The sequence below is a fragment of the Marmota marmota genome, unplaced genomic scaffold, assembly GCF_001458135.2.
Source record: "Marmota marmota marmota unplaced genomic scaffold, marMar, whole genome shotgun sequence".
NCBI lineage: Eukaryota > Metazoa > Chordata > Mammalia > Rodentia > Sciuridae > Marmota > Marmota marmota.
The window spans coordinates 4,705,930-4,714,957 of NW_026000242.1; the positions used below are offsets into that span (position 1 = coordinate 4,705,930).

Here is a 9,028-nt window from a genome sequence, read left to right on the forward strand (position 1 = left end):
CCCATGGAGGAGGGTGAACACTTGATTAAAATCACATTTTATTTAGGAAGACAAAAAAGAGGACGTGGAGAGAATAAAGATGATTAAGTCACCAAAAGCCCTGTCTTATTGGTATTGAACTTTCCGTCATTGAAGGCATTCAAATAAAGACTGGATGAAACTTGTCAGAGATTCTTGCAGTGGGTGAGAGTTGAAGGTGATGAACTTGAGGTCCTTTCCAGTGGAGAAAATGTCCAGCCTCCACACTTCAATGATCCTCTGTGACTCCCATATAGGAACTTCTCCAGTGAGGAACCACGTCTCTTGCAGAGATCTCGCGAGTAGGCTTTGGGACCCATCGACACAGCTCCCAGGGCCCAGGGTGTCCCTCAGCTGGACGCTGCTCACCCTTCTCCACTCTGCCACGTCCGTGCAGCTCGGACACCCCGGGAGACTAAAGTGAAGACACAAGCGAAGCCCCAGCCCCTTCTGCCCGGGTGTGGCCCTCAGGACGCCCCCCCCCCACGGTGGATCTTCAGGGCACTTCAGGGGCAGAACGGGCATCCCCTGTGCCCTCTGAAGGTTCAATAACAGTCTCATTAAATAAATGGCAGTAGATTCGTAGAAAGGGCACACAGGTTTACTGCATCCTGGGAGAGTGGGGACCGGATAACCTGATGCAAGTTAGAAGCTTCTATACCTTCTCGCAGGGGAGACTGGGTGTAGGCAAAACAGAAAGAAAGGAAAGTATTTTCGGGAAATGAATGAGCCAAAAAAAAAAAAAAAAAAAAAGCCTGGGACAGAGTCCGTGTGGACTGTGGATGTGAGGTCACTCTAGTCCTCTGTGCTGAGAGCTGGTCCTCCAGAGGATGCGGCCCTCAGGTGGACACCCAGGGAGCTTCAGAGACGGCCCCTCCCAGCACTTAGGGGAGGGGGGAGCAAAAGACAGGGGACGGGGAGAAAGTCAGAGAGACCCTGGTTCTGAGGCTGCTTTTTTTAGTTCAAAGTACCCAGCATGTCCAAGTGCCTGGCTTTGGAGTATTGTTTTGTGAGCCCAACAGAATTAACACCCTCAGCAGCGACAGACACATCGGTGGTGTGCGAGGCAGAGGAACCAGAGGCGAACTGTCCATTTGATTCCTGACTCAAAGAGCTCACAGCAAAATTGGAGGAAGAGAGACCGAATACGCAATGGAACCACAAAATAACAATTCTATTTCTGCAAAACACATGTTAAATCAGCCAGATTTCTTACATCTAAATAGAAATACAGTTATCCAAGATTGGCGCTCGGTGACAGATGAGTGGAGATAGACAGAAGGTGTTCTGGGAACACAGAGGAAGAAAATCAATGTTATTTAAAACCATAGTAATGGATGATAACAATTTTCTAAATGGATATTTCCAACCCAGCATGGTGGCACATGCCTGTAATATCAGCATCTCAAGAGGCTGAGGCAGGAGGATCACAAGTTCAAGGCCAGCCTCAGTAAAATAGCTAGTTTCTCAGCAACTTAGTGAGATCTTGTCTCAAAATGAAAAATAAAAAAGACTAGGGATGTAGCTCAGTGGTGAAGTTCCCTGAATTTAATCTCCAGACCAATAAATAATAAATAGGCCAGGGTTGGAGCTCAGGGGTAGAGTGCTTGCCTAGTATGCACAAGGCCTTGGTTTCAATCGCCAGTACTACAAATATAAGTAAACAAATGAATGAACAAAATGGACATTACCAGATATGGTCAGATATCAGTCAGATTTCTGTTACTGTAACAAAATACTTGAGATAATCCACTTAATAAGGGAACAGGTTTATTTGGCTCACTTCACGGTTCATTGGCCCCGTTCCTTTGGGGACTTCAGTGAGGAAGCACATCATGGTGGGGAATGCATGGTGACACTGTCACTTCATGGCAGCCAGGAAGTAAATAGAGAGGAAGAGGAGGGACCAGGATGCCAATATCCCCTCCAAGGGCATGCCATCCAGGACCTTCTGCTAGGCCCCACCTCCTGAAGATTCTATCATTTCCCAACAGGCCACAGCCTGGCACTGTTCCCAATTCCAATGCCTGGGCCTTTGTGGGACCTTCAGAATCCAAATGACAGCAATCTGATTGTACTTGCTTAGACCCCCTGTCACCAGAAACCACTGTCCCCTGAGGAGGGCCTGGGCGCCAAGGAAATCTTCAAGGAGATAGGCTGTAGCTGTGTGCCTCCGCCTTCTGATGAGATTTTCGCATCTTTCTATCCATAAAATAGGCTGTTGGAATGGGTTTTTTTAAAAATAGTAACTCCCAAATTTCCTAGAGTTCCCTCTGCCTGAGCCTGGGGCTAGCAGCCTTCATTAAGCACATCTTCAGATTAAATTCTCAGATCCCAGTGCTCTCCTAATGTCCCTTTCGGGTTTGGGAAGTCACTTTTCCCCCTGGTATTCAGATAAACACGGCGCCCCATCCCGGCCTCATGCTTTCCAAGACTCTTGCGACTGGCGGGGACCCGGCCTGCGAGGGCTCCCTCTCCTCTGACGCCTCCCTCTCCATCCCATTCTGTGGGGAACTGAGTTCACTCAGGTCTTCTTTCTTCTGCAGACCTACAGAGGGAGGATGCTACCTAAACCAGACTTGGGGGCAAGGAGAGTCCATGTGATGGGCAGTCCTCTGCCCTTTCCTTAATCCCCCCCCCCAAAAAAATGTGACTAATATAAGGCAGAACTTGTAAGAGGATTTTACTAAAAGTTGGGAAAAATTGGGATGGGGGGCATGGGGGGAAGAGAGGTGGGGCTATTTTTAGCAAGTGGCTCAGATTTAAAAAGCAGATCCCCTGGGGTTCAGGGCGTTTTTTGTTTTGTTTTATACTGAGGAGGGAACTCGGGGGCACTTTGCCACTGAGCTGCATCCCTAGCCCTTTTAATTTTTTTTTTTTTTTTTTGAATTTTTTGAGACAGGGTCTAAGTTGCTTAGAGCCTGGGCTGGGGATACAGCTCAGTTGGTAGAGTGCTTGCCTTGCATGCACAAGGCCCTGGGTTCAATCCCCAGAACCACCAAAAACAAAAAATCATCTAAGTTACTTAGAGCCTAAGTGACAGGCTGGCCTGGAACTTGTGATCCTCCTGCCTCAGCCTCTAGAGGGGCTGGAATTATAAGTGTGTGCCACCATGAGCAGCAGCCCCTCTATTCTAGCAAGTCCCTCCCTCGTCCCTCCCCTGCTCTCCTGTTTCAGGATTCTCACCCTCTTCCTGCTCAGATGTCTCTGGCTTTTGTCTTCAGAGCAGTTCAGCCCCCACTAGGAAGGAGCTAGAAGGAGCTGGAGGTTTTATCTGTCACAACTGATGGGTCATCTTCCAAAAACAAAGACTCCAGATAGCACTTTTCTCTAGCATCCACAAGCAGCTGGAGACACTCTGCTTGATCCACAGGCTTCTTAAGACAGTGAGCCCCAGTCACACTGGAGGGAACTGAGGCTTACAGCAGTTAAGAGGTTTGCTCAAGGCCGGGTGCACGCCTGTTATCCCAGCAGCTCGGGAGGCTGAGGCAGGAGGATCAAGAGTTGAAAGCCAGCCTCAGCAATGGCAAGGTGCTAGGCAACTCAGTGAGACCTGCCTCTAAATAAAATACTAAAAAGGGCTGGGGATGTGGCTCAGTGGCCGAGTGCCCCTGAGTTCAACCCCCCACCCCACAAAAAAAAAAAAAAGGTTTGTTCAAAGTCACAGAGCTGGTAAGTGGGGACATTTGGATTTGAAGTAGGTCTATGGACTCTAAACTGTCCCTTTTAAGAATGACACTGATTTTCAAAGAGGCTTGAGGAAACCTTGGGGAAAGGGAACAGAGAAGCCCAAGGTGTGAGGCAGAGCCCAGCCGCCCCCCCGCCCCCCCCCCGTCAGCTGACAGGAGTAAGCAGAGGCAACCCCAGAGGAGGCTATAAGAGAAGCCAGGGTGGGGTCATAAGAAAGGACATAAGTAGAAGATTGTAAAGCTAATTAGAAGGGGGAAAAAACTAAGGGACAATTGGGCACATCAAACAGAAGGACTGAGCTGGGCACATTGGCACACGCCTGTAATCCCAGCTACTCAGGAAGCTGAGGCAGGAGGATTGCAAGTTCAAAGCCAGCCTCAGCAACTCAGCAAGACCCTGTCTCAAAAAATAAAATGGGCTGGGGATGTGGCTCAGTGGTTAAGCACCCCTGGGTTCAATCCCTGGTACAAAAAAATATGTAAAAATAAAACCAGGACTGGGGAAGTAACTCATTGGTAGAGCACCCTGGGTTCAATCCCCAATAATGAGACAGCAACAAATAAAAAACAGAAGGACTGGGCTGGGGATATAGCTCAGTTGGTAGAGTGCTTGCCTCGTATGCACAAGGCCCTGGGTTCAATCCCCAGCACCAAAAACAAAAAAAAAACCAGAAGGACTGAATGTGGATTGGGAGGGCAGGAGGTGACCCAGAAGGAGGAGTCAATAATCAAATCCAAATTTCCAACAGGCTACTGGGTGGGGGTGAGGGTGCTGGCTGAGATGATGACCACACGGCAGGAAGGTGCGGAGGGCTGTTCAAATGGTTCAAGTTCACAGGTGGAGATGGAGGGCCTGCGAGGCAGCCCAGTGGAGAGGTTCCTAAGCAGCTGGGTTCACGCCCCAAGACAAGCCCACATGGGAGATCATTGCTGTCAATGGTAATTAAAGCCATGAGGGGGATGAGCTCATGCAGGGAGAACGTGTGGAGGGAGAGGAGGCGAGCACCCGGGACACAACCGAGGAGCACCCACAGGAGAGGGAGGGCCCAGGGCCGGAGACAGAAGAGGAAACTGAGAGGCCGGCCAACCCAAGGGGGTAGGCGGCCCCGCCCTGGGGAACAGGGGTGGACTTCTCCAAGCAGGGGCCCACGTTGTCGAATGCTGCCCAATTCAGTGCTAAATAGAAAATACTGGAGGCCATTGTTTTGGACTAAGCTCCTGTACTAGGCCCCAGCTGACCAAGCTAAAAGTCAAAATGGAGTCACTCAGGCTAATGTTCCATGTCACCAAGCTGAAACTAAGCTGTTTATCTCAGCTTCTGAGAAATCGGGATTAGAGAGATAACAGCCATATTCCCAAACAGACTGGTTTCAATTGAAATGATAACAAAGTTCCCTCTGCCTTAATCCTCACACAAAAAAATGTAAGTGGAAGTAACCTGATATTACCCAATGGGTTATTTTGCTGTTGTTGTCTCCCTGTCCCCACCCTACAAGGAAAGTAATGCCACTCCACTTCTGTTGTCTGTGCCTGCTCACTTCAAGCCATTCTCTAGCTATAAATCCAACCACCTTTGCTGGGACCATCAGAATACTTCCTCTATTTTGTGGAATAAAGTGTTGCCTGATTCTAGAAAATAAAGCTAGTTAAGATCTTTTAAAGTAAATTTTTGTAAGTTTGTCCTTCAGAAACATTCTGAGAATGGCCATTGGGTTTAGAAATGGGGGTGGGGGAGCGGAAGCTGGGCATGGTGAGAGACGCCTGCAATCCCAGCTACCAAGGAGTCTGAGGCAGGAGGATCATAAGTTCGAGGCCAGCCAAGGCAACTTACTTAGCAAGACCCTGTCTCAAAATTAAGAGGCCTGGGGATGTGGCTCACGGGTGACTTTGGAAACCACTGGTGATTCCAGGGAGAGCAATACCACTTGGGAACCCATTTTGAGTGGTGTGAAAAGTGAATGAGAAGGAGAACAGCAAGCAGGGAGAGAGTTCTGTCAAGATAAGGTGGGGGGGGGAGGAGAAGATGTCATCTGAGGAGCAAATGGGGCCAAGGGAGGGAGGGTTTTGTTTGAGGAGAACGATAAACAGATAAACAATCTAAACAGTTAAGTGACAGCAGAAAGGAGCCAGCAGCAGGGGATGGGGGTGGGGGGGACAGGCGGAGGGTGCTGTAGAAACAGTGAGGACTCAAATGGAAACAGACCAGACTTCTGTGGCTCAGAAGTGGAGGGGTCCTCTGGCCTCCCCTACAGAGGCCCCTTCATAAACTCAGAATCAGCCAGCATGCAGTGGCGCAGGCCTGTAATCCCAGTGGCTCAGAAGGCTCAGGCAGGAGGATCTTGCAAGTTTGAAGCCAGCCTCAGCAACTTAGCAAGGTCCTAGGCAACTTAGTGAGACCTGTCTCTAAATGAAAAATTAAAAGGGCTGGGAAGGTGGCTCCATGGTTAGGTGGCCCCTGGGCTCGATCCCTGGTACCCAAGACAGAAACAAAGTCAGAATCAATAGGAATCCACTAGAAGATCTGGGACAGGACAGGAGGGGCACAGAAGAGCAGAAATGACTCCTAAGGAGAGGAGGGACCCAGCTAGGGGCAGGGGAGGAAGTTCTCAGGAATATGGTGACAGCAGCCTGGGTCCTTATGGACCACCCCACACCCCCAGCACAAGGACCACAGCAAAGCTCTCTGCCCTCCCTCCCCAGGCCTGTGTGGCTTTCAGATCACCCATGGTGCCACCCCTGCAGTTAGTATGGACTTGGACTTCTGTCTCCCTCACCCTCCGGGACTTATCGGTGTGCCTGCAATCTCTACCTGTGACCTGGGGGCCAAAGATTCTGGCTCCGTTTAGTTCGTTTGTTTGTTTTCTATACTGGGGACTGAACCAGGTATAGGAAAAAAGAGAGAGAGAGAGAGAGAATGTCTCAACTAAGATGCCCAACCTGGCCTTGAACTTGAGACCCTCACACCTCAGCCTCCTGAGTAGCTGGGATTATGGGTATGTGCCACTGCACCAGGCTTCTGGCAGAAGGTGTCCCGGAGTCCTCCTCCCCAAAGAAACGAGTTGTTCCTTGGGGTTTCCCTCCACACAGGCACCAGAAGATGCCTGCAGACCTGGCTCCTCCCCGCCCACCTTGCTGAATTCCTCTGCAGGCCTGTTCTACACCATGGTTACAGCGTGGCCATTTATGGAGCTACTCACTTACCTTTGCTTTCATGATCCTCACAGAGCACCTAGCACACACCCACCACTCCTGCTTGCTGGTGATCGGACGATGATAACGCCAATCTGCCCGCCCCTGCCCAACGCAGCCTTCTCACCTAGCATTGTACTAGCTGCTTTTCTCTCTCTCCCTCCCACTCTCCCTCCCTCCCTCTCTCTCTCTCCCTCTCCCCTCCCCCTCCCCCCTCTCTCCCCACCCCCAGGGATTGAACCCAGTAGCGCCCTTTTTATTTTTTATTTTGAGACAAGGAGACAGTTCTCGCTATATTGCTGAGGCTGGCCTCGAATTTGTGATCCTCGTGCTTCATCCTCCTGAGCCGCATGCGCCAACGCGCCCGGCCTGCTTTATTTTTTTTTATCCTCTTTCTCCTTATAGGAGCCCTATAAAATGGGCACTATTACAGCCATTTTATAAAAAAAAAAAAAAAATTTAAAAAGAAACTGAGGCCTAGAGTGATGAAAACCCACGCAGTGGGTGGACAACACCTTGCTCCTCCTCCCCTGGAGGCGCTGAGCCTCTCTGCATTTGGGTTTCCCACGTTCCCTTCTAGAATGACGTCCCCCTCCTGTTCTGTGCATTGGCCCAGCGCTCTGGGCTGGCTGGCAGCTGGCTCACCTGGCTGCTTACTTACTTCCTGCTCAACACAAGCCCCTCCTTAGTGAAATGAGGCCAACCTGGAGCCCTGCTCTCCCCAAAGAGGCGCTGGGGAGATGAAATGAGGTCAGAGGTGGGGCAGCGCTTTCAGAAGTGCTCAGGGCACAGGGTTATTCTTACCGAATCCTCCCAGAGCGGAAGCCCTGGCATCAGCAAATTACGTGGTGAGGTGTGCTGCAGCCGCTCTGTTTCCCGTCCCAGGCTGTTTACACTGGAGCCCTTCACTGGCTGGGTAATGAAGGGGTTTCCCTCTTCTGAAGGAATTCCAGGTGTCACCTAGCAGACAGAGAAAGCTATGAGGGACCTTCCCTGCACTTCTGAAATCGTAGCCAAGAATGAAAAGACTGACATTTATTGAGCAGTTAGTATATGCCAGGCGCTGGGCTTGCACACAGCACCTCATTTATTTCTCACAAACCCTTAAAGCACAAACGCTACTATTTTTACTTTTTTTTTTTTGGTACTGAGGATTGAACCCAGCTATGCTTAACCACTGAGCCGCCTTCCCAGCCCCTTTATTTAGAGACAGGATCTTGATGAGTTGCTTCGGGCCTCTCTAAGTTGATGAGGCTGGCTTTGAACTCATGATCCTCCTACTTCAGCCTCCCCAGCCGCTGGGATTGCAGGCAGGCGCCACCACTCCTAGCTACTATTTTTACTTTATAGATAAGAAAATTAACTTATTTGAGGTCACAAGCTTTGAAGGGATTAAATTAGGGCTTGGAGGGAGGGTTGTCTGATGCCCAAACTCACCCCTTTCCCATGAAGAAAAACCCAAGCCTGCCTCCAAATTCTGCAGAGAGCAACCTCCTCTACAGCAGCCACAGCCTTGCTCCTGTGGGATCACTGATGTGCCTCCCGTTGCTTGTGCACAGGACGGGAGCTCTTTGAAGACATGGACTATGTTCAGTTGTCTCTGTCTTCCCAGCATCAGCCCAGTGCATGCGCCAGAGAAAGTGTCAACAGAGTGGTAAATGATTGACTGGTCAAAGAATAATTTTTGTTTTAAGAATAAAATCATGAGTGTTATAAAAATATAAAATCACTTGCATCAAAAAATTTTATTTAGGTTTTATTTAGGGCCAGGTGCAGTGGCACACACCTGTAATCCCAGTGGCTCAGGAGGCTGAGGCAGGAGGATCACAAATTCAAAGTCAGCCTCAGCAACTTAGCCAGGCCCTAAGCAACTCAGAGACACTGTCTCTACATAAAAGTATACATATTTTAAAAAGAGGGAGCTGGGGATGTGACTCAGTGGTTAAGCACCTTGGGGTTCAATCCCCAGTACCCCCAAAAATTATTTAATTAATTAATTAATGGAGGAGCCAGTATGATGTGAGGGTGCAGCTCAGTGGCTGCACAAAGCCCTGGGTTTAATCCCAAGCCTTGCAAAATAAAAAGAAGAAGAAGAAGAAAAGAAGAAGGAGGAGGAGGAGGAGGAGGAGGAG

General features: G+C 49.6%; 1 long non-coding RNA gene across 3 annotated transcripts; it reads right to left on the bottom strand.

Annotated features, from left to right (window-relative positions):
* Window positions 1–21: 21 nt before the first annotated feature.
* On the bottom strand, window positions 22–8,490 carry LOC107145770. Of its 3 annotated transcripts, XR_007344547.1 has the most exons (4): window positions 8,334–8,490; window positions 7,701–7,856; window positions 3,205–3,501; window positions 22–1,305 (listed from the first exon to the last, which is right to left on the bottom strand). It is a non-coding gene; the product is annotated as an uncharacterized LOC107145770 (long non-coding RNA). The 3 variants fall into 3 exon arrangements; XR_007344546.1 differs by lacking the exon at window positions 3,205–3,501 and having other exon boundaries at window positions 8,334–8,489; XR_001503954.2 differs by lacking the exon at window positions 22–1,305 and having other exon boundaries at window positions 3,011–3,501.
* Window positions 8,491–9,028: the final 538 nt, after the last annotated feature.